Source organism: Marmota monax, unplaced genomic scaffold, assembly GCF_021218885.2.
Source record: "Marmota monax isolate L192 unplaced genomic scaffold, Marmota_monax_Labrador192_F-V1.1 WCK01_AAM20220418_F8-fsc00007, whole genome shotgun sequence".
NCBI lineage: Eukaryota > Metazoa > Chordata > Mammalia > Rodentia > Sciuridae > Marmota > Marmota monax.
In genome coordinates this window covers 24,049,613-24,075,704 of record NW_026692781.1, presented here as the reverse complement: position 1 = coordinate 24,075,704, position 26,092 = coordinate 24,049,613, and the positions used below count along the sequence as shown (strand labels likewise).

The 26,092-nt window shown below is 41.8% G+C and overlaps 1 protein-coding gene across 2 annotated transcripts in view; it reads right to left on the bottom strand.

Moving 5' to 3' along the window:
* Myo1b (myosin IB) overlaps positions 1 to 16,920 on the bottom strand; it is a 171,244-nt gene extending 154,324 nt beyond the window's left edge. The window contains exon 1 of one of the 2 annotated variants that reach the window (XM_046447331.2): positions 16,701 to 16,920. The gene's annotated coding sequence lies outside the window, so the exon portion shown is untranslated. The remainder of the gene's footprint in view (positions 1 to 16,700) is intronic. The other variant, XM_046447333.2, reaches the window with a different exon arrangement.
* Positions 16,921 to 26,092: the final 9,172 nt, after the last annotated feature.

Below are 26,092 nucleotides of genomic sequence, written 5' to 3'. Positions count from 1 at the left end.
ACCCCAAACTTGGAATTCTCCTGCCTCAGCCTTCTTGGGTTGCTGGATTACCAGAATGTGCCACCACACCTGGCTTAAACATTTTTTTAAATTAAGCCCCATAAACACACATTTATTTGCCTATCTTCCCTTTCTTTGGGTGTGTCCACTGACTGTAGTGCTTGGTGCTTTCACAAGCCATCCTCAAAGGCATCCCCCTCCAGGTCCAAATCTCTCTAAAAAACAGTGAGACCGCCAAGGCACCTGGGGAGCGAGGTGTGGGAGACAGTGACCCCCTTCACAAAGGCCCCGTGAACTCAGGTATGTGGCTCGTGAGTGCACGGCAGCAGTCCTTCCCTCTTAGCAGCAGTCCCAGATGTCCAGAGGGGGCTGCATCCCGCAGGATATGGACAACACAGAGCAGAGCCACCACCTTCTCCACCCTAAGATTCTTGGGCTGTACAGAATCAGAATTCTGAATGACAGACCATATTAGAATATTTTATGTTATGATCCCTCAAATCCTTTAGAGTTACCTCAAGCTGCTCCAAGATTGGCTTCAATCAAGTTCAATCTCATCAGGTAGTTTCCAGAACATTCAAATAGATTTTCACAGAAACAACTATTCTGCCTGAACACATATGTAAGATCATTATATTAAACTGTAAGAATAAGCACAACTGGCATGCACAGGTTTGGGAGTAAGCAGATGAGTCTGGATACACGTACACCCCATCTGGTGGGAAGAGGTGAGCACACACCAGGGCCAGTGTGTGATGGGCATCACTCACACTCCTCAGAGGGAAAGAGCACACCAACTAATCCAGCCTGTCTGCAGTGCCATATAAGCTTGTGCTGTGTCTAAGACTGTGCACCCACATAATTTAACAATGTGGAGTACTGTTGTGTTGCCAGGTTCAAAATTTGGTTGTTTTTTCAAACTATATATTCAACTACCATAATGATCCCCTTCCAAATGTATAGTCCTAAGTGCTGAAGTCACTAAAGGAAGCACAAAAATAACACTACAAACCTACAGTCAGCCATGGAGTCAAGAGCCCAAGGTTACTTCTTTCCACAAGGCTGAAAGACTAAACACGTCACTAGTAAACACTTAACATTTTAGTTTTGTCCTTCAAAACTGTACACCTTTAAAACCGTCAACAAAGATAAACGTTCCTCTCAACAGGGAAAGTCATATTCTGAAAGAATGAAGGTCCCCAGAGAAAGCTGGGTGCTTCTATCCTAAGTAGCCAAGGAGTTGATACATCCTCGATTTATATACTTTTAGAAACCTCCCATTCAGTCTCTTCAAAATAAAATAAGACTGTCGGGCATGGTGGTGCACACCTGTAAATCCCAGTGGCTTGGGAGGCTGAGGCAGGGGGATCACAAGTTCAAAGCCAGCCTCAACAATTCAGTGAGGCCCTAAGAAACTCAGCAAGACCCTGTCTCTAAATAAAATATTTTTAAAAAGGGCTAGGGATGTGGCTCAGTGATTGAGTGCCCCTGGTTTAATTCCCGGTACAATAAATAAATAAATAAATAAATAAGCAAATAAATAAATAAAATAAGATCTTTCATGTAGAAATTATCTTGATATATTTCGATAGCCTACTGTGACAAACACCATGATACATTGTTATAGTTTGAATATGGTTTGTCCCCACCAAAACTCACATTAAAGCTTAAATCCTCCATGTAACAATATTGAGAGGTGGTGCCTTTAAGGTGATTAGGTCATGAGAGGGATTAATCTCTTTCACATTAATTAGTTCTCAAGAGAATAGATTCATTCTCTCTAGAGCAAGATGTTATAAGGCAGGAGAGCTCCTTTGTGCCCTCTCTCTTCCACATGTGTCCAAATGCCTTCACTTTCTGCCATGAAGTCATCACCAGAAGCCGAGTAGATATTGATGTCAGCCCTTTAAACTTCCAGAACCATGAGCTAAATTAACAGGCCTTTTTGGGAATGAGTTACCTAGTCTCAGGTATTCTGTTATAGCAACAGAAAATGGACTAAGACACACATATATACCAGAAACCCCAAAACAACCAAAATCAGGTAAACATATACAAACCAGAAACCCAAAACAACTAAACACAGTTTAACATATACTCAAAAGTCAACCCTGACCCCTTCATCAATATCAAGCGTGTAAAGTTTCTTTGCACAGCATCAAATGTGATAATCTTAAACTCCGTGTAGCTTTAATTCAATAAATACACATCTGGGGAAAAGGCAGTGATACCATTCCCGCTGAAATAATTCTGCCCCCAGACTCTACTTGGATATTTACCCACTAAGTTTTATTTTAACCAAAGTAGGTCTTAAACCAAAATGAATCCAAAACCAAATTCTGGGGAGAAAAACATTTATTTATGAAATATAAGGTATACTGAAACATAAATTTTTATTGAACCTTGACCTAAATCAATGTCCCACTATGTTCTGTTTTACTTTGTTTGGATTCAACCATGAGCTGACAGACGTAATAAGAGCAACCCTAAGGGAAGGACTACACATGGTTTTATCCACATCCTCAAATAAAACGGTACAGAATCCATCTGACGCGAATGTTATGACTGGAAGAGCAAATACGGAGCTACAGGAGACTGAGTTATGATTGAGGGGAGCTGAACAGGCAGATGAACTTGATTCCATGAAGAGCCCAAGGCCCTGGTCCTACAAACCAGGACACAAACAAAGAGGCCAGGCAGAGATGCAGAACACAGGCTACCAACGCCCAAGGAGTGGAGTGTCAGGGTGCGGTGAGGGACGGATGGGCATGGGGCAAAGAGGGAGACCAGTGGGTCACTGGACTGTGTCCCCTTAAGGTTCATAGTTGAAGCCCTCACTACACTACCTCAAAAATGTACTATCTTTGAGACAGGCCCTGTGAAGTCTAACTTAGTTAAAATGGGGTGATTAGAATGGACCCTTATAAGAGGAGAGTAGGACACAGATAGACAAAACATGGGGTGGCCACGAGAGGACACCACATGAAGGCAGCCATCATCACCCTGAACCAGAGGTCTCAGAAGAAACCAATCCTGCTGATACCTTGGTCTTGAAAGTCTAGCCTCTGGAGTGTGAGAAAACAGATCACTGCTCTTGAAGCTGCTCAGTCTGTGGGATCCAGTTATGGCAGCCCCAGCAACCTCACACACCAAAGTGCCTATCAGCCTCTTCATCCACAGCCTACCACTGACAGCTGCCATCCGTCCTGGGCTCTTATCACTCAGCACATGCCACTAGACCATCTCTAATAAATGTCACCACCTGTCTGTTGCCCACTCAGCTCCCTCTTTTAAACTCTAGCCCACCTGGCTTTTATGTGGCCATTTACACCTGATCATCCACTTGCCACTCTGGCTAGTCCCTACTTTCCTTAATGACTTCTCCCTCCCCTTCTTCTCACAAATCAATGTTCCCCTGGGTTCTATCATCCCCTGTCTCTTCTCCCTCTACTAAGTGATCCTAACAGCATGTACAGCTTCAGTCACCCCTGAAGGCCCACAAAACCTTGACCAGGACCCAAGGCCTGGGCTTCTCCCCAAGCTCCATACCTCCCTCACTGCCTGGAGGCTCCATATCCCAAAGTGACCTCCTCACATGCAGACCTATCCATACCAACCACTGCCAATATCTCACAAGCCAAAAACTTGGGCAATGTCCCACACTCCAACTCTCCTGCACCCCGATCCACTCAGGCCATCCACCCCATGAGTAAAGAGGGGTGCAAAATCTCCATAACCACCTTTAACCCAATCATCCCACTCTCAATATCTACTGACAGAAAATTACCCAATACGGAAAAGGTTATAAGTTCCAAAAGATTCATCCACAGATTATTTACAACAGCAAAGTGGCAGAAGCAATTCAAATGCCCAGTAAGAAAGGGATGTTTCAGAAACCATGTGCTCAGTGGAAAAATATACAACTATGAAATGCATTTCAAAACTCAGGCGGTCTTCCCAACATAAACACAGGACAAATGTTTGAGGTGATGATCTGATCGTTACTCTGTGTACAAATATCATACACACTGAAACATCACTGTGTACCCCACAAATATGTACAATTTCAAGTAAAAACATTTTTTAAAACTATACAGCATTATGGAAAATGTCCTCTATGATTACAACCACATTTTTAAACGTGCAGACAGAAAGCTTTGGAAAGGATTATTCAGAAGTGACTATATTTTAAGAGAACAGATTCATGAGTGCCTTTTCAATTCCATTTTCCAAACCTTTTTATAAAGTTCTTAAAAGTATCCTCTAATACAAAATATCCAAAAGAGCATTCTAGTATTCTTGTACTCTCTGAGTGGCTTGGTTTCGGGACAACTAGGGAAGTCCTGTGTCCCTTCAGCTGCTGCCCCGCCTCCCTGCTGCATCTGTTGCAGTATCAATACAAGAGCCCATTAAAAAAGGTTCCCCCTAAATCCTATTATACTTGGAGCTCTCAGCATGAGAGCCTCAAAATTGACTAATTATTTCAAGAACTCCAACTGGACATATAAACAGCTGCACAACTGCAGAACTGGGCTCCCAACATCTGCCGCGGTTATTAACTGTTCTCACAGGAAAAGATCACCATGCACAAGCTGCTGCCAAGAGAACAATTGTAAAGCTGGAAGCCAAACCAGAGAGAAGGTGAAGCAGCCACATCAGATGCCTGACAGGCTGGCTGCCCGAGGGGTAAGGAAGGGGCATCTTGTCTGACCCAGAGTGGAGAGGTGTCAGGTATCACATCCTAGAGTCCAGGAGGTTCTCACCAGCACCTATGCAGCTCCTCAACAAAACCCAGTGAGCAACACATACAGACCCTCCTCCAACTGCTGCCCTCAAGAGGGGTACATACTGTTTCCAATTTAAAGAATTCCTGAGACAAATACTTTTGAAAGGTACTATTCTAATTATGCCCATTCTATAAATTCAAATTTTACTGCAAGTACACCAGGCTTCCTTAAAGCAGAGAAAGAACTATCATAAATATGTTTGTTACATTCAAATTGGGCATTGGCAGTTAGAGATTTAAAAAAATCACAAAATTATGGTATAACACACGGGAAGAGAACAAGCACCTCCTTTCATTTATCTAAATGCTCTCAACTGTGCAATCTTCCTGAAATTAGCAATATTTCTCAAACAGCTCTTCCGCTGACGCCAAGCAACACAACTGCAACCCACACATCTTCTTTGAATTCTATGTCAGGATAATACTGAGGTACTTATAGAATGCCGCTGCTCAAGAATAAATTCCTGTAAACAAACAAGCTGCAGGAAAGCCCATTTCTCTCTCAGTTATAAAGAAGGGAGCATGAAAAGAAAGCCAGAATGCTCACTGAACTTATCATGGACATCATTAGAATCAATGAGCTTTTGAGGAAATTGGTCAAATCTGACATGGTTTCTTTGTAGAAATGTATTCTGGTAATATTCCAGAGTTCTGTTCTTCCAGTTTGGAAAAGTTTCAAACTCCTGACACACACCAAGATGGCAGCAACACAGACAACCCTAGGCAAAACAGGCCAAGGGGGAAAGTTCAAAGGCAGCAGCCTCTCAACCTTCCCTCTTCTTCAGCCTCCCTGTTCCCCCAATGCCTGGGGCTTTGAGAAGGCCACAGACCCCCCAGAGTTCATTAGTTAGTTTGTAAATTAATTAAGGTGTAAGTCCATTAAAAGCAAGTTAGATTTTAAGGGCTGAAAAGTTATCTATTGACCATGAAACAGGAAGAAATCGAATTTAATGTGTACGTCAGTTTCCCACGACAGCAAGTAAAGAAATCTCCTACTCTTTATTCTGTATGGAAGAAATGTGTGCATCATGTTAGCAAGAAGAAAGACAGGGGACTAAACGGAGCAAGGAGTGGAGTAACGATTTAGAAAACAGAGGGACAGTAACGGTAAAAGTCACCTCAATCTACTACCCTAACACAACCACAGTTAACACTTTGATCTTTTTTTTTTTTTTTTTTTTTTTTTGGCCACCTTTCTTCCTACCTATTTGCCAAGGGAGAAGCTGGAATCCCACATCAGTCATAAACTACTATATGCACTGCTTGGATTCAGGAAGATGTGATACTCGGTTGGAGGAGAGGGAATCCACTCTCAGGAAAGACTGAGCAGTAGTAATAACACCTATGCTGAGTGCTTTTGCTGTGCAGGAATCAGTCTAGGGACTACACATATGTTGGCTCATTTAATCCTTACTACAACCCAAAGAAGGTTCTATCATTACGCACATTTTGCAAACAAGGAAATGGAAGCAGGCACAGAATAAGCTATAAGCCCAAGGACGCAGGTTACTAACACTGGCGGAAAAGTCAAGTTTCAAAACTTATACTTTGCCAGGCACAGTGGTGCACGCCTGTAATCCAGAGACTCAAGAGGTTGAAACAGGAAGATCTAGAGTTCAAGGCCAGTATCAGCAACTCAGTAAGGTCTGGCCCTCAGCAACTCAGTAAGAGTGTCTCTAAATAAAATACAAAAAAGGGCTGGAGATGTGATTCAGTGGTTAAGCACCCCTGGGTTCAATCCCAGGTACCAAAAAAAAAAAAAAAAATACTTAATCCAGTGTCTAGCCCATAACCAGTGTACCACACTGCTTCTCACTAAAGAGGGCTCATCTCAGTGGAGGGTTCAGATGCATTTGCCCCTTGATGACCAAGAATAGCAGGACTTCCAGGTGGGACAGGGAGTGTGTAACACATGTTCCCTCCCACTCACCCACCCTGAGGTCAAGCCAGCCCTCGCTGAGAGTTTAATGGGTGGAAGGGAAGAAAAGGGAAGAAATGAGAGACTGGAAGAGCCATTGGTGGGCCTGCCCAAACAAGACACCTTCTAGGAAAGGCAGATTGGCTTCCACAATCCATTAGTGCCAAGCCCAGGAGGAAGGTGCTGAGCAGGACGCTCAAATGTCCAACAGACACTAATACTCAGTGGCAATGGCAGAGGGAGTGCAGGTGCTCCTCAACTTACAAACAGATTACATCCTGATAAACCCATCTTAAATGGAAAATATGCATTGAATACATCTAACCTACAGAACCCTGTAGCTTAGCAACTCAGGCCCGGGTGGAGCACTGGTTGTTAATCTTGGAGATCCCATGGCTGAATGGGAGCGGAGGTACACTGCCACTGCCCAGCATCTGGACAAAGTAATGTGCCACAAATAGTCAGCCTAGGAACGAGCAAAATCCAAGATCCAAAGTAGTTTCTGCTGAATACTTACTGCTTTCATGCTGCAGAAAGTCAAAAAACAGCTAGGCATAATGGTACACACCTGTAATTCCAGTGACTCAGGAGGCTGAGGCAGGAAAATCGCAAATTCGAGGATAGCCTCAGTAACTTATCAAGGCCCTAATGAACTTTGTAAGACCTGTCTCCAAATAAAAAATAAAAAGGGTAGGGAATGTAGCTAAGTGGTAAAGCACCCCTGGATTCAATATCTAGTATTAAAAAAAAAAAAAAAGAGTAAAAAACCCCATAGTCAAAGGAAACTGTCTGTATTCAAGAGGAGAATGGGAGCTCATAACCCACTTGAATCAAAGTGTGAAATATGATATATCAAGAACTATGTAATGTTTTGAACAGCCAACAATAAAAAATTAAAAAAATTAAAAAAAAAAAGAGGAGATGGTATTTTGTAAATCCTGTGTTCAAGCCACATCATAGGATCAGTTCTCTCTTATTTCAGCAGTTTCATTTCAGGGAGGAAGGTATACTGAGCAAAAAGAAATATCTCCATGTTGCATAATTTAAATACTATTAAATATACCAATCTGATGATTTACTGAGAAGTAATAACTTGATCTGAGTCATTGATTGCTAAAGTTCCCATCAATCTACCTTTAAGAACAGAGTGCCAGGGATCTGGGTCCTCTTTTTCACTCTCTGGAAGGTTCTTCCTTCCAACTCTCCCTCTAACACCAACTCATCTTTCTGGTAACTGCATGAATGCACATTTACTCAAACATGCCCCCCCCCATAGCCCAATCTAAATTCCCCTCTACCCATCTCTCTTTTTATCCCATCCTCTTCCTTCAGAGAATCCCTCCCAATTCATGAAAATACACTGATGTGCATTCACCTCTGTACTGTCTCTCTCCCCTCATACTTCATGAAAGCAGAAACCACATCCACATCACCATTAAATATTGCACACTAGGATATAGTAGGAAGCCAAATATTTCATGAATGAATCAATGAATGCATTTAAATAACTAAAAGTTGCCCTTCCTTACTTCTATAAGCATACTGAATATAATTTTAAAATTAAATTGTGACATTTCCAATACAGGTTTAATTATTTCATGCTCTATTAAAATGCCATCTGACTTCAGGCTTCCATGGCAAACATATGTTTAGACGTGAACTTCATCAATCAAGAGCCATTTATGAATACAAAAATCAATCCTTTTCTTGTGCATCAGAAACACCAATTAGAAATGTACTAACCTAATCCATTCACAAAGACCACAAAAAACATAAAGCACCTTGGCATAAATCTAACAAAAGATGTGAAAAGACTCTGACACATAAAATTACAAATTTAACTGAAGGACATTAAAGTCCTAAATATAAAGAAAGGGTTATCAAGTTTGCAGATGAAAAGCTATGAAACCATAAAGATATCAATTTTCCCTGAATTTCCATTTAAATGCAATGAAATTCCAATAACACAAGCGGGGGTAGGGGTGCACAAGCAACAAGCTTGAGAACAAGTTAAACTGTTAATGGGGAAAGAAAAGTGGAACATGCCCGGAGATGCACCAATTGTCATGAATATGGAAAATGGCACTTTTTGTGAATTCCAACTATTTCACTCCTATGGGTGTATAATATTATTTTCAGTATTTTATTGTGTTTCAAATATTTCTCTTTTTTTAATTTGTCAAACAGCACTGTAAGTTCAGAAGAACAAGAACACCATATTTAGGGAAACATGGAAAGAAGAAGGGAACAAAACTGGGTACAAAAAGATGGTGCACACCTCAGGAGGCTGAGGCAGGAGGATGGCAAGTTCAAGGCCAGCCTCAGGAAATTAGTGGGACCATCTCAAAGTGAAAAAAAAAGTCTGGGGATGTGGTTCACTGTTAAGTAACTGGTTTTGTGAAGGCATTTTCAAGCACTGCAAACAAAAACATAAAAGTAAATACACGTGCATACACACACATACAAACACACATGGTGTTCTTGCTCTTCTGTCACTTACCACTGTTAAGTAACCCTGCGTTCATTCCCCTAGTATCCAAAAAAAAAAAAAAAGTGTCCACGTGATAAGTGGAAAGGGACTTTCAGGGTGAAGGAAAGATCCAGAAGAACAAGGTTAAAAAAAAAAAAAATCAGACACAATTGAGAATGAACCAAGCATGGCTCATATAGGAAATCCTCATAGAAAGTCAGAGAGTAAGGGATATAAAATGACACAATGAAGTGACAAATAGTAATGTTATCTAGAAATTGATCCCCCCAAAGAGGTGTACAGTGGTGACATGAGATAGAGCATACCAATACAATTTAACTCTCTCTTGGAAATTCATATTGCACAGTCACGGATAAAGACCATGAGAAGACATGCTGCACACCAATTCCAACCATTTCACTCTGATGGGTGTATAATGTTATTTATTGAAATAAATAACACCATTTAACCTTGAAACACCATTTAACCCAGCAATTCCAACATGTACTTGGCCAAAGAACCCTTTTCACACCAACACCTACTAACTTTATGGGTTTTAGATTTTCTAACCTACTGACTTCTCATGGAACAACCAACTGTGGGCAGTGCTGCACTCTAGTAGCCCAGTCCTTTAAAGATGGAAACCAGGATAGGGCTTCAGAGTTTGAATATAAATATTTAAGGGAACGACAAGATAAACAGTGACAGACTGGATGGATGTAAGGGTCACAGAAAATGCAGTTGGTGGGTCTCCATATTCATGATGGCAATCCATATTCAAGATGATGAGAAGGCTATTAACAAAACTGAGGAGTTGGTCAAAAGGAAGCTATTAGAAAAACAGACACTAAGCTTGGATTTAGAGGGTTTGGGGAAGCAGTGAGAAGTTGGAAGAGTTGGTGGTCAAGCTCCGATGATCCTTCCCTGTTAACTTTGAACCTGAGCAAGTCTCAAGGACAATGAAGGAATTAACAACTTCACATTCTACCATTCTAGAACTAGAGGATTTGAAATCAAAACACCAATTTAATCAAGTTCTATCTTTAAAGAAGGTGTGAAATACATAGAACAAAGGATAAAAATAAACAATTCAGGATGAATTTAAATATATGCATGAGAGGTTTTTAAGAAATATTGCAATTATGGATGTTCAAGCGATATCCCTAAACTCTAATAAAGCTGACATCAAAGAATCTAACTCTGCTTCTCTGTCCCAATAGAATACTAAAGAAATAAGCTGAATCTGAACCAATGTGGCAGTTGATATACTTTTGTGAATCCTTTCCAAACCTGAAGATTTCAGGCAAGTGAGGTTTTTTCCTAGAGAACTCAACATATCAGGAGTAAGTCAAAACTGTGGTCCTTATTAGAATTGGTAAGTAGATTACATGAGGACTGCAAAACTCAGTAGCCATGCAAATTGGCATAAAGCCCAATCAATGTTCATGAAAATGAAGCTATTCCGAAAGGCAATGAGGGAGCGGATCAAAAATGAATGCAACAGAGGCTATCCTTCTAAAGCACTTTCAAGAGAAAAAATGATCAGTTAGGAACCAAGCATATTTGCAATCTGAGCACTACAAATAACACTGCAGGGTCTAATAATATGCAATTTAATAAGCCAGGAAGGAAGGAGGTTCCCTCTCAGTTGTACACTGGAAAACAAAGTGGGGCCAGCAGAAATCTTGCAATCAAGGTTCTTTGGAGTTTGTGTGTGTGTGTGTGTGTGTGTACACACATGTGTATTTATTTTTATGTTTTTGGTTGCAGTGCTTGAAAATGCCTTCACAAAACCAGTGAAAAGAGTATGTAAATGATGCATACATATACTACAACAAAATTAATAAATAATAATAATCTGCTCAATTAAATTGTTTAAAAACTCTTTTTCCCCCATCACATGCTAGGCAGGTGCTCTACCACTGAGCTATGTTCCTACTCCAACATTTCTTATTACTACACATTAATTGTACATATTAATGGGTCCAGGGTGATATTTTCATACATGCGTATAGCATGCACTGATCAAACCCACTCATCCAATTCCTTCTTTTAACAAGTTTAAATACTTGAAAAACTAAATTGCATTTCTGTGTTAACAGCAAAATTAAGCCATCTGTGTAATCTCAGAGCCTCTATAGTCCACACAGGACTGGACTCAAAGTCCCTGCAAGGCAGAGATCTGGCTTCCTCTTAGGCCCCTCTGGGATATCAAGGAAAGACAAGCACCTGGTATTTTTAGCAGCTCAGTGTTGTTGTTTATTTGATAAGTGAAGGAAGAATGTCAATTTTCTCTTTCTTTCAGACTATAATATCTAAAACTGGCTGTCTTGGAAGACTATACATTTCAAACCGAACCTTGTCCAAAGTCCCCTAAGTCCCAATCCTGCAGAGGCCACTCACACTAATCAGTTCTCACATTAGCCCCTGAGCTCCTGCTGGATGCCCAGCAGCACACTACTCACAGGCCAACTGAAGACCAGATCAGATGAACTCCCTACAAATACAGCATGCAGAAGACACAGGAAGTGGGGGGATTGAAGGATCACCAGAAAGGGACTGGCTCCTCTCTCTCTCGGGCGGACTGGGGAGTCAAGCACAAGACCCAGAAGAGAAAGAGAAATGTGAGAAACAGTTCAACCCATTCCCCTAGCTATGGACAGCCAAGGGCACTCACAGGAACCCTGACCCAGGAGACAAAGGAAACAAGCCAGGAAGGAAGGAAGCTCCCTCGCAGGTGGATACTCCCCTTAGCTCTTTAAAACCAACTCCATAAAAGTGGCCCAACGTTTCATAGTATACTCTACCTTTTGGTGGCAGTGTGTTGTTTTGAAAACACATGAGGAGCTTGATCTCAGGGCAAGTGAATCAAATCCCTCACCCACAAGTACCACCCTCTATAGGCAAGTGATGAGGATTAAATGGCACACAGGGTAAGGCCTGACATGGAGCACGCACCCAGCACTTCATAAAGAGCAGCATCAAGGGGATGAGGATATAGCTCAGTAGGTAGAGTGCTTACCTCACATGCATGAGGTCCTGGGTTCAATCCCCAGAACCACACACACACACACACACACACACACACACACACAAAGAGCAGCATCAATATCGCATGACACAATATGAAGAATAAATTTGGGGACTTAGCCTTGCTTGTCCAGCAGGGCTGATAAAATGCAAACATGCATGAAAGGGAGTGAGATAACAGCCATACTGGACACAGGATGAGGAAGGGATGCTGCCAGGTGTAGAGAGAAGAGAGTGGGAAGTGACAAAGACTCGCCACGTGTCAATGCAGCCAGTTATTTAAACGCTTCCCCACAGAATGGCACTTGATACACCACCACTTTTTGGACCTCAGGATCCTAGACCTTAACTTCTTCACATCATCACAGGTTGATGGAAATAAAATCAAAGCCAGGGAAGGAGCTGGCATTCGTGTTCAGTTTCCTTCCACTCATTAGCCTCTGTCTGTCTGCAGCTTTTGCCTTGGCAGCATGTGTCGCCCTGCCGGGGCCACCACAGCTGTCACAGTCATTTTCTTCATTTCACCAGCATCCACTCTCCAGGCACACCCATTGGCCCTGCAGCACCGTCTTTGGAGGCATGGTGGATTTCCTTTAGCGCTTCTGAAAGGTGTCTAATACATTGCCTTGCATCAGCCCTGGGCTTAATAAAATATGAACTGAAGAAGGAGGTCCTGAAAAATGAAAAGCCAGCTGACAAAAGGCTGAACAGCACAAAGCTACAGAGCATCTTTCTTCCTCTACCATGGCGCTTCTCAGCTGCTTGGCTGGAAGGTGATCACCTGTGAAAGAACTCAGCAGACCAAGTGTCTGCCTCCCCTCAAAAGGCAAACCTCTATAATATCCAATGGAGGAATATTTATTGGCAAAAGGAGACTAAAGTCACTGTCACCTCTAACATAGCCCTGGAAGACCCCAAATGGTGTCCTGGATTGAAATCATTAAACAAGGCAGAACTTTTGGTCTTCAAATTCTTATCTCAGAAACACAAAAAAGCCAATATTGACTTTTCCACTTGCCCAGGAGCATTCTGAGAAGTCCATAAACAAGTCACGATGCCAAATGGTAAACTCCATTCTGCTCCTGCCCTTGGTAGTCACTCTTGGTCAAGGTCTTATACCTCCTGCCCAGCACCCCTCTCCATTCCACCCCCAGGAAAAATGCCATTTCTATTCCCTTTTTATACTGACGCCCAAACCAGTTCACTTCCCCTGTGAGCACAGAAATCATGTGGAATGTGTGTTCCCACAGAGTTCAGAAACTTGATGATCTCAGAGGATACTGTAAAGAAAGACCCTTGACACTTCCCTAAGGAAGAATGTCGTCTGTAAAAGGCTACTGTCAGGGCAAAAGGCATGTGCTGGGAAAATCCACTGCCTGCTGCGTGTGTTTCCAATTCTGATGTTCCACTTCCTCTTTATAGCACATTCCTCCCCTCCTTATTTCTCTTCTAAAAAGACACTATGGCATTGGCTCTCAGTTAAGGAGCAAAGGGCAATGTTCTATTAAAGATGGCAAGATAAAAAGAGCTAAAACGGATTTCAAGCAGCACAGAATGCTTGAGTACTATATAAGACCTACTTCCTTTCTACCAATTTTAAATGTTTGGAAAGAACTTATTTTAAATGTGGGCAGCCTAACTTTCTAAAAATAAAGCTCCATGTACTTAAAGCTTATTCACATGGGCCATAACACATCGCTTTTGAACAATATAGCCTTAAGAGTTGCCATGTCCCCAATCTTAACTCAATTAACTAAATAATCAAATTGCTGTTGTTCCTATTATTAAAAGATCTATACACAGCAAATAAAGAGTATGGACTTTGGAATTAGAATTCAATACTTCCATCACTTGCCAGTTAGTTACCTACTGTAAGTAAAGTGTAAGACAGGCAACTGTACCTTTCTGCAGGAGAAATGGAGATAGTACCTGTTTTGTCAAGTTGTTCTGAGGATTAATATAGTGATGTATGAAAACTCATTGCACCTAAGAAACATTAAGTGATAACTAAAGTCCTTATTTGCCTACCTGATTAAAATTCAAATGTCCAGCTATTGAAAATAGTAGAATGGAGGTGGAGAGGAGAGTCTCACCAAAAAAAGGACAAATGCAAAAAGTCTGAATACCACATGCTGAAGATGCTCAGGATCTTCTGAGCCAAATGCCACCCACCCACCTCACCCCCACTCCCTCCCTGCAAATGGCAGACAGGCCTCCTTGCTTTGCATAAATGTGCAACAACCAGGGGGAAGTCAGTGTTAAACTCCAGGTTTGACAAAGTGTTGATTCATCCAAGAAGGGGGTGCAGCCTGCTGCCAGCCTTATCACACAATCGGGCATCCACTGGGACAGCTATTCAAGGATGCCCCCATCCAGTCTCCAGCAGCAGTAATGTTCTGATTACTCTTCTAATGTTTTCATTTTGTTAATGTATAGAAATCTCTTGGGAGTGATCCAACCGTGTTGTATTTTATAGAACAATTTACAACATAAATGAAAAGTCAGGAATGGTAAGACAACAACAAAAAGAGTCCCTCTGTTGGCTGCCCATGGCACAATGTTTTGCCAGGCAGCATGTTAGTTATAACGACAAACAGCTTGACGGTTGGACACCATCCCACTTTAACCTCACATCATAATGGCTCCTGAGGACAAGTCCCACTGCTTTTCAGCCTGGCCTGAAAATCTGACCACATCCCCCACGAAAAAGACAGATCCTCAGCAGTAGCTGGTACAGCTCTTTTCCATTACCACTTAGTGGGCAGGAAACATTTTTTTCCCCCAGAGTAAGTTCCTAATTTGCCTTCTAAGGTTAATAGGTTTTCCAACTTGGTTCATCTTAAAGTGAATGGCCAAAGTGGCAGTTTAATGGTAGACCCTCTGGCTTGCCAGAGGCAGCACTGGGCCATTTCCCAGCCCAGACTACTAAAACTGCAAGTCTCCTAAGTTATCCCCACAGTAATTCTAACCCTCAGTCAGCCTCTGGGATCCTTCCACCAGTGTCCCATAGGCACCATCCATGAATGCCAGTAAATGTCAGACTCCTCCCAAAACAGTTTTACTTGGAATACTCCATTCAAAGAGCACCCAGTGTTCAATCCCCATGGCTCCCTCCAGAGGTCAGCCAATCGTTTTGGATTCTTGATTCCAATATAGATACAGGTCACTTAACAAATACCTGACATATTACATTTAATTCCACCTCCCCCTCTTAAAAAAAAATCCCATTCATCATAATACAAAGTGTTCTCTTTCTTATTCTAGATGGTCCACACAGGGAAAGTGAAAGCATAGACAATTTGAAAGCCATGTCTCCCTGATTCAAAATTCAAATGGTATGTGTTGTGTGTTTAAGATCTACTATAAACGAGTTCTTCAATTTAGTGCTACATAATCTGATCCATTTGTTTTTAGGAATGTCTAATTCTTTGGTGGTCCGGTCCCCAAAAACATTCTTAGAAAACTGTTATAAACTATAATGTATTATCAATGGAGAAAATTATTTTGTCAACATTTGTCTTCTACCCATCCCAGCTAATATCCACTAGCTATACACACAGACCCAGATATAAATACATACAAACCATCAGAGCAATTTTTTTTCAGTCTTTTTTTTTAAAAGCTTTCTTTCATTGTTAACTAAGATTTGCTTTCAGCAAACTAACAGTGGGAGTGCCTAGAACTCAAGGAAACACACAACTTGTTGCAACAACAAATGCTCGGCCGCAGCCTGAACAAAGCGCTACAAATGGGCTCTAGAAACCCACAGGGCCCTTGGACAAAACGCTGTGTTTGTAATTAACTCTCCAACGCACTCTCATCACCCCCTCCCCATGCCTCTTCCCGGCCCCAGCACCCTCCAGGGCTCCAGTTCCCAGTCTGGTTTCCATTCCAGCCCCGCCCCCTTCCCCTTCCCTCTCTGGGAGACTGTGAATCAATCCCATCCTGGGCAGGAAACGAGACCCAGGGCAGCCCCCTCCGCTGTGGCGGAACAAAGGAGAGCGCAGCTGCACGCGAAGGGAGTCCCTTCGGGTCCTGGGTACCTTCTCCCCCGCTGCCGCCGCCAGGGCACACCGCACCTGAACCCCACTGCCCAGAACGCCCCATTGTTCTTCTTTCCAAAGGAAGCCCCATCGCGTCTTTCCATAGAAGCTGAGGCCAGGAAACAGCTGTGGGCCGGAGGGAATGAGGGTGGATAGGGAGGAAACTGGGTTCCACTTTGCCCACAGGTACGAAAAGGACGGGGCGGAGTATGAGCAACTTAGTTTACAAGCCCACCTCTCCCGCCGCCCCCGAAGCCACTGCGGATCACGACCCCGCTCTGCGACCTCCAGCCGCCAAGGTTCTGGCCGCAGAGCCGCAGAGCCCCCGAAGAGCTGCAGAACCCCCTGACCCGCGCCCACGGGCTGCAGGAGGGCCACGGGGACCGTGGGCACAAAGGCGCGGGGGCCAGATCGAGCGGGAAGGGCAGGGGAGAGGGAAAGCGCTCGCGCTACCTCGCCGGGCGCTACCTCGCCAGGCGCCACTCCGCCTCCAGTCGTCCTAGCTCCTCGGAGGTGCTCTGGGACGCGGACCCAGCCCAAGGTTGCGGGGCTCCAGCCGCCGCTGCTCTGCCGAGGATGTCCCGAGCGCTGCTGCCGGTCGTCTGAGCGCCCACGCTCCCGCACCGCCTCCGCGCCGCGCTCCAGTGTGCGCTAGGCTGCAGAGTGCTGGGCTGCGGCGAAGGCGCCAGCCACTCCCCTCTCCCAGCGGCGGAGGGGCCGGCCGAGGGGCGGGGGCGGCGACCTCGCAGCCTGGGATTCGCCCCTCGGCGCAGGCAGGACTAGAGCCACCACCCGCCCCCTGGCCGACTCACCTCTGGCGGCGAGGGCAGGCTGCACAGCGCCCCCCGGTGAGCGCGCGGTGCCTAGCCGAACTGCGGCCCGACCCCTGCCCCGGGCGAGCCTAGGTGGGACGCTGAGTGGAAAAGGCAGCAGAGGCTTCTGCCTGGCCCCAAAGGACGGCTCCTGCCTTTTTTACCCTGTCTACTCGCAGATTCACCAACATCGCAGGAGCAATAGGGCGTTTGACAGCTAGAAGCCAACCTGGGGCAAACTCAGGCAGAATGGGAATGCTGTGTTTTTATTCCTCTCCTAGACAAAAAGTTTGGATGTCCAAGAAAATATTAATTTGCCTGAAAAAAGAGTGCTAAGCGACCCTATATGCCTTCACTTACAAAGCTCTTATTATCTATTAACCTTGCTTAATCCCGCGAAGATTATAAAGACCCTGATCAATTCTCTGAGTTGCAAATAAATGATCATTTAAACAAAATCGCATACATGTTGGAATATAGTGTATTCAGTGGCATGCAGCCAATATAGTACTCTAACTGGCATTGGGTAACTATCAATGATGGGATATATCATTTCGGCACACCAGAAGGGACCAGAAAATCAGAATCCCCAAATTCTCATTCCAGCTGCCCTCTTGCTATAGGGTAGCATTTAGAACAAGCCACTCGACCCAGGTTCTGGTTTCCTCATCCGGGAGGAGGGAAGGGTGCTCATCCAAACTTACTCACTGGGTGAGGTGACGATTATTTGGCTGAGGTGTTAAAAGCACTGTAGACACAGTAATTATTACTCATGAGTCTAACTACTTTATCCTATAATGAAATAAATTGCCATAAATGGGGCCAGGTTTAAGTGGACTGACCTATATCTGGAAACTGTCACTAAAATGAGGTGAACCAAAGAATTCAGACCATATATAGTAACTGTTCCCGCAGGCATGAGAACCACAGACCCTGGGATTTATCAAATGCCACCAGCAGGTAGAGTCTGGAAAGGTGGAACCTCCTCAGATTGTATTTGCTTGGAACTATACCATCACTGATGTCACCATCAGCAGCAGGTCACATCTGCACTCTGCACCATAATGGTCTAAGCTAACACATTTTGAGTATCAGGCACTACTTTTGTTTAATCCTCACCTATGAGGTAAATCACTTCAGTGTTTTTGTCTCACAGATCAGGAACGGCAATGAGAGGTCTTCCAGCTGATAAGTGACTATGGTGTTTGGAAGATAGGTCCACAAATATCTGACACTCCTCTTATTAAAGAGTGGGGTCTAAATGTCCTCCTCTTGAAGATGACTTGGACTTTGTGACTTGATTCTAACAAATAGAATGCTGCAGAAATGTTACTATGTACTTCTTGAAACCTAGATCATTAAAGGACGCACATCTTTTACCTAGTTTGTATTCATTCATATTCACATTCTCTCTCTCTCTCTCTCTCTCTCTCTCTCTCTCTCTCTCTCTCTCTCAACACTCACCCTGGGAGCACAGCTGCCTGCACTGTAAGAAAGCTCCGGCCACACAGAGAGCCATATAAATATGTTCAGGCTGATGGTGCCTGATGAGGACTCAACCTACAGCCTGTACTAACCATCTCACCTGTTGGTTAGAGAGCCTTTGAGATGACTCTAGCCCAAGTCACTGACTGACAACACAGTATGAGAGACCTAGAGAGAAGAAGCCAGCTCAGCCAACTCATTACCCAGAAATATGAGTGATCACAATAATAATAAAAGGTTGTCACTGGGGTGGTTGTTACGTAGCAGTGGACACTTGGGACAGAGGCAGTCTCCAGCACCAGCTATCAAGCACACTGCCCCAGGCCCTGAAAACCTAACATAATGAAGACCCTGGAGATCCCAGCCTTCCCAACAGACACACAGACATGCTGCCTGGTAACACATATAGATTCTTGTCTCCATTTTGCCTGTCTCAGATTTTTGGTTCCAAGGAGACTGTGAAAGCAGTTTGGCAGTAATGGAACCTCTGATCTCTACTGGTCAATTCAGCTTTTCAGAAACAGCAGATAGGCAAATGGCAGGTTCGCGAATACAAAATATAAACAAATACCTTAAGGAGTGGGGGATTTCTATAACATTTTGATCTTGGAAATTGGCCGGGTTTTGGAAAAGAAATATGTGCTTAGTAGGACAATGGAAAGAGCCACAGGGGGAGGGTTAGAAGCCCCTGCCTTAAGGAAGAAATGAGGAACTTTAGGTCAGAATAGTTCTGTTTCTGGAAAGACCTGGCATAGCAGGGAAAACTGAGGCTTTCTCCTATTTTTCAGCAAGTTCAAAGAAGAAAATAATAGCAACTGTTGAACATAGCCTAATAAACATAGAGAACTAACCAAGAAGCTATTAGAAAGACAAAAATGTTTCTAGAGCAAGCCTTGATTCTCTTTTTAAAAATACCATTAACCTAGTTTTCATAAATCTCGAAATCCAAACTTCTGAAGACATACCATGAAGTTTTAACATACCTTTACCTTCCTGGCTGTTCTTTTCAAAAGTCAATCAATCAACAACTTCTAAATTTAAGGAAAGCAGATTAAAGTTGTTATAACTATTGTCAAGAGCAGATAAATCCATCAACTACATAGGCATTTTTTTTTCTTTCTCCTCAGTCTTTTTGGAAGAAATATACTGTATGAAAAAGCAGAAAGACTATTATTAAGGGTTTAGGGTGTAAAACATAAATTATCAAATTACAGGAATAAAAGAATATAAGAAGTATACTTATGAAAATATGCAATGATCTAAATTAAACAACCAAAATGTTGCTATTCTTGTAAAAAAAAAATACAGAAATAGCAATATTACAGGAAAAGAATCACTACTAAGCATGTAGGATTATTTTTTCTTCATTGTTTCTACCTGAGTTCTTTAAATACAAAACTAAACAAAAAAATGTTTTTAAGAGTTCAACACTGGGGAAAAGACCAAGGAGAGAACCTATGACCTGCTTCTGTCTCATTTTGATGTTAGAAAACCTAATAGTGCACTAGAAGTCATGATGACTTTCTCATTGTTCCTGTCTGCAACTAGTTCTACAGTTTGGGCCTGAACACTCACACTCCCTCCTTCAGTATTTTACATCTAGCTCTTAACTTCTGGTTTTGCTACATTTTCTTTCCTTCTCTGCCCACCCCAAATGCATAGTTTTCATCCACTTTACTTGTGCTTTGAAACCAAACTCAGGGCCTACTTGTTCACGACCATGATCCTAAACTGGACCTTGATGTCTTTACTATGGTAACTTCATAATGCTGCATCTCCAACTATCTAGAAGGCCTCCAGATTAAATCAGTTTGAAAGCATTAGCCCAGACAGTAAGAATAATCTTATTCACATTCCAGGCAATCCCCCTCACCACCCAAAACAAAGACCATCTTCGATTGCTAAGAGAACACTCCTAAGGCTCTGCATGTATTTAAATTATCCCATGTAACCTTCACAACACCCCAGTAAGATAGGTTGTCATTATTATCCCCTTTTAGAGATAATAAAACTGAGGCTGAAAAAGTTAAGTTACTTGCCTGAGGTTATATACTTAGTAGAAAGCAGGATGTGAATCCAGTCAGTCCAGCTTCACAATGCAGCTCTTTGGTTTGTTTCCTTTCACCTCAGTAAGCATTCTGTGAGCTCTTTTTCTCTTTGTCCCCTAAAGTATTATCTTATTTCTGTAGTATTTATCTCTTTGTTTGGAATAGTCTTCCAGAGTAAGCACTGAATTAGGAATTCTTAGTTTCATGCAGAAAAAATATATGTATATTTTATATATTTAAAGAGTGCTTTGCAACTAAGTGTTAATGTTTAAAATATTATTTGAAATTCAAATCAGGGTTTTGGTTTTTTTTTTATTGGTTGTTCAAAGCATTACAAAGCTCTTGACATATCATATTTCATACTTTAGATTCAAGTGGGTTATGTAATCAGGTTTTTTAAATAAAATTTTTAGTTGTATATGGACACAGTACCTTTATTTTGTTTATTTATTTTTATGTGGTACTGAGGATCGAACCCAGTGCCTCACACATGCTAGGCCAGTGCTCTACCACTGAGCAACAAACCCCAGCCCAAATTAGGTTTGGGTAGTTAGTTAGTTAGTTAGTTAGTTAGTATCGTCAGCCCCCAGATCTCAGCAGTAACTCTTACTCTTACTCTCAACATAACTCTTATTCTAAGTACTTTTTTAAAAAATCATAGATAAATGACAACAGGAATATTAGAGGGTAAAAAGAGTGATGGAGGGGCTAAGATTGTGGCTTAGTGGTGAAGCGCTTGCCTAGCACATGTGAGACACTGGGTTCAATCCTCAGCACCACATAAAAATAAATAAATTAAATAAAGGTATTGTGTCCATCTGCAACGAAAACATAAATAAATAAATGATTTTTAAAAAGACTGATGGAATTTCTCCCACGTAGAAAAATTCATAAAGATTTTGATGATAAAAAGGGGAGCTGGTCATGCTGGTGCATACCTGTAATCCCAGTGAGACAGGAGAATCATAAGTTCAAGCCAGCCTCAACAACTTAGCAAGACCCTTTCTCAAAATAAAATAATAAAAAGGACTGGGGATGTAGCTCAATGGTAAATTACCCCTGGGTTCAATTCCCAGTACCAAAAATAACAGAGAAAGAGAAAGGAATTCAAAGAGCTTACAGGTTTTCTTATAGGTCTCAATTATTTCAAAATCAAAAACAACAATTCTTTATTTTTAAAAAATGTAATTGAACTTTAAAATTGGGTAGTGAAACTCAAAATCTAATTTTTTTTTCTCCACAAAATACATTTGTCTAGGCTCAGAGTATTCTGAGCCTCAAATAAATTATAGACGCATGGCCAGGAAATTTAAATTGCCTGAATTTTCTCCCCTGATAATTTGTAATTTAGCATTTTGTCTTTTCAACGAGTAAGAATTGTCTTTTCTATTTCCTCTCAAGCTGTGGCAAGCTAGTGCTATTAGGTCAAAACCTTGCTGTGAAACAATAAATCAATCTGAAAAATGACTAGACTTTATTTTCCAAACTTAAAAATTATTTTTGTTTTTCTGTGTTACTGGGGAGTGTGTCATTTTGTTGCTGAGGAGATCTGAGGAAGACTGTATGGGAAAGAAAATGACAAAAGAAAAGATTGCTGTCTATACCAAACAAAGAGCAATTTAACAAACATATGAGGTAATATTCTGTTCTTCAGCCCTTAAAACTAAATGTTCTTTTATTTGAATATAGCGCCTGTATTCATTAAAGTTCTTCGTGCAGGATATTGCTGATAGAGAAATATAATTGAGTAACTCAAAATCCTCTGAATTCATCAGTGGCCAAAATGTCCTATAACCTAGTTTAGTGACTATTAAAAAATCAACCAAAATTTGACTTGATTGTTAGGAGCTCAATCTCCTGTTGTTTCTCAATCTCGACTTTTGTGCAAGATGAGAAACTCCATGGTGTAAGATTTGTCTGTTTGGTTCACTTGCGTGTCCCCAGAGCCTTGAACATAGAAGCTACTCAATATATATATAATTGAACTGATTAACTAATTACACAAAATATTACCTCAGTTTAGCTGAATTGGCCTATAATCTCAGACAAGATTTTCAGTTAGATCTCAGAGCAACTTTAAAGACTTTTCAGAGAACAAAGTAGAGCAAAAAGCAGATTTTGTTGATGGATTGTAGTAGCGATCTTAAACTTTTAATAGAGCTGGAAAAAAAAAAAACTTTAAAAAGAGTAAAACCAAACAGCCTGTCTCATAGGGAGGAAGAATTAAATCGAGTGGGCTAGAGCATTGACAAGAAACCCAACTCCTCAAAACAAGTTTGATGTTTACTGAAAAGATGCTTAAACTCCTTTCCTTTAGACACATACTGAAATATGTTTCTCTGGAAATCAATCCACATGGCTAAGAGAAGAGAGCAGGCGCCTGTCTCAGATGCTTGAAGGCCTTCTTTGCCAGGCTCCAACCTCCTCAGCCCCAATGCTTGCTCAGCGAGTGTGAGCTTGACAAGGTTTCCACAGATCTTGAATTTAGACCTGAGACAACTGTGACACAACTAGTTCATAGGCTCAGATATTTTCTTCTGGGGGACATTGGGTCTCTAAGTTGCTTCACACATTCTTGCTTTCTTGAAGTTTCCTCAAAATTCTTATCTATTCCCTGATCGGTCTCTTCAGGGCATGTTTCTACAGGTCCACAGTTTCTGTTTGATTGGAAAACATGTTTTATAACTTTACAATTTTCTGGATGAATCTTTTACCAGCCTAATGCAACTATTACCACACAGCTTTAACCTGGTAGGGGAAAGCCAATCTCTTTAGTTTCCTGGTGCCTAAATATTCTTGTCCCTACTGGTGTTGTAACTTTAAATTATCAAACAGGTGAGCGCCTCTGCCCTGAGGACTCCTCCCATCTTGTAGTCAGGCACCCCTGCCCCAGGACAAAACAGTGAAGTCAGTGACATTTGCCCTGCATCAAGAAGTCCAGTCATCCCTCAGTACCTAAGGTGGATTGGGACACCCAATGGGATGTCACAAAACCCACAGATGCTCAAGTTCCTTACGTAAAATGATATCATATTTGCACACACACACACATATGATGAATATATATATATATATATATATATATATATATATATATATATATATATTCATCATATATAAATCCTCCCATATACTTTGCTCTAAGTGATTTATATTACCAAATGTGAATGCTAGGTAAACAAGTGTCACATTGTACTGATTAGGGAATGATGACAAGAAATAAAGTTTGTATGCATTTGGAATAGATGAAACTTATTTTTCTGAATATTTTCAATCCTCAGTCATTGGAATCCACAAGTGGCCAAACCCCATGTACACCAAGGGCCAACTGTATTTATTGAGTGTCTATTTGGCCCCATCCCAAGGATGGGCGGTGAACATGACAGAGAGGATCTGTGATCTCTCAAAAGTTAGGATTTAGCTTAGGGTCCTGGACACCTCAGATGTAACTCATTTTTCTTTTGTGCCATCCTCCCGGTCCCCATGCAAGGAAGGCCCTCATGCTGCTCACAGGCTCCTCCAGCTGTAATCAGACCACCCAACCCTTCCTAGGTTGTCCCAAGCATTTTAGAACAGCCATGTGCACACTGAGGCCCAGGAATTAGACTATAGTCCAGGATTTCAATCCTGAATACAAGATAGAAAATTGCCTTTTTTGTCCCTCCCTTTCAAACATTTAAATATCTAATTTCGCATATTCAAATATGTAGTGACTAAAAAGATACTCAACAACATTCTTATAACCAATAAAGTAAAATATCAAAATAACTACTTCAGTTATCTTTAAATGATGCCCTCCCCAAGGGCTGTATAATTTCAAGCTATATTTGCTTATTTTTCATATAAACATGTTCAACTTTTTGAATTGATAAATCATGCATTATTATATAATGAGAAAAATGTTTTGTGTGTGTGTGCACGCGTGCGGGGAATTGAACCCAGGGGTTTGTTTTGCAAAGCATCCCCAGACCTTTTTATTTTTATTCTTTTTTTTTTTTCAGACAAGGTCTCACTAAATTACTGAGGTTCTTGCTAAGTTGAGGCTGGCCTTGAACTTGGGATCCTGCTGCCTCAGTCTCATGCGAGGCTAGGATTACAAGCATGTGCCACTGTACCTGGTTTATTTTCACTTTGGAAAAAATACTTGTACTATAAATTTTTGGTTGTTGTTTTTCTGAATTGGCCCACGGAAAAAAAATAGATATTTCTCCCATACTTTTTCTAATATTTTTTTCTTCAGAACATGTCAGTACTTGGTGATCTTTTCCATCAGAATATGTTTGAAAATGGCCAGGTATGGTGGTACACACTGGTAATCCCAGCAAATCAGGAGGCTGAGGTAGAAAAATTGCAAGTTTGAGGCTGGCCTCAGCAAACTTAATAAGACCCTGTCTCAAAATAAAAAATATAAAGGTCTGTGGATGTAGCTCAGTAGTAGAATGCCCTGGGTTCAAATTCCATACTAAAAAAAGTCTGAAAGTGGCAAATCTGACAATCAATCCATGCTTAGTGACTTGTACTACAGACCTATGGACAGCATTTGCTTTAAATGCAGATCCTTGGATATTTTTTTTTAATTGCATGTGTTTCCAAAAGAGATCTCATTTCTATCTCATGAAGCTGTGTGCCCATAGGTTATGAGAGCAGTGTGAGAACATGGGCAATAAGTAGGAGTTCTGGGGAAGCCTGTCCATCACGAGCCTGGTGGCTGGCCACCCTGAAGGAGAAGTATGACCGTTGAAGTACTGTCAGCCAAGGGTGGTGTGTCCGAGGTCCCTGAGCCAGTTTGATGAGCATGTCTTAATGCAAAAGAGAGAGAGCCCAGTCAGGATTAGAGGGAAGGTCAATAAAGATGGGAGAAGGGGAACATGTTTCTGTTAGAGCCCTCAAAAATGGCTGACCCGCTGCCTGCATTGGAAGACTTGTAAATATGGGCTGCATGTTTATGTCCCTATGTTCCCAACTTTATATGTTGAAATCCCCATCTTCAGTGGGATGGTTTTAAGAGGTGGGACCTTCAGTAGGTCATTAGGTTTAGATGAAGTCATGAAAGTTCAACCTTCTCAATGTTAGTGTCCTTATAAGAAGAGAAAGAGAAGACAGCTTGCCCTCTTGCCACATGAACATACAGTGAGAAGCCTTACCAGACACCAGATGTGCCAACACCTTGATCCTAAATTTCGCAACCTCCAAAACCATGAGAAATCAATGTTGTTTAAACCACCCTATTCATGTATTCATGGTCTTCTCATTATAGCAGCTCAAACTAATATATATGGTAGCTTTATATTCCCAACTAGCTGTTTTCCAGGCTAGTTGCTATTGCAAATGCCATAGTTTAACCTGATTTCAATAGTGTATCCATAATTCCTTACTTTAGAAATCAAGATTGTGGCCTCCCAACCCTATCCACTGGGTGTGCAGGTGAAATCTGCATTGGTAACCTCAGCGGATGGTAGGGCATGTCAAAGTCTTGAGGAGTAAATAATATTTTCTATCA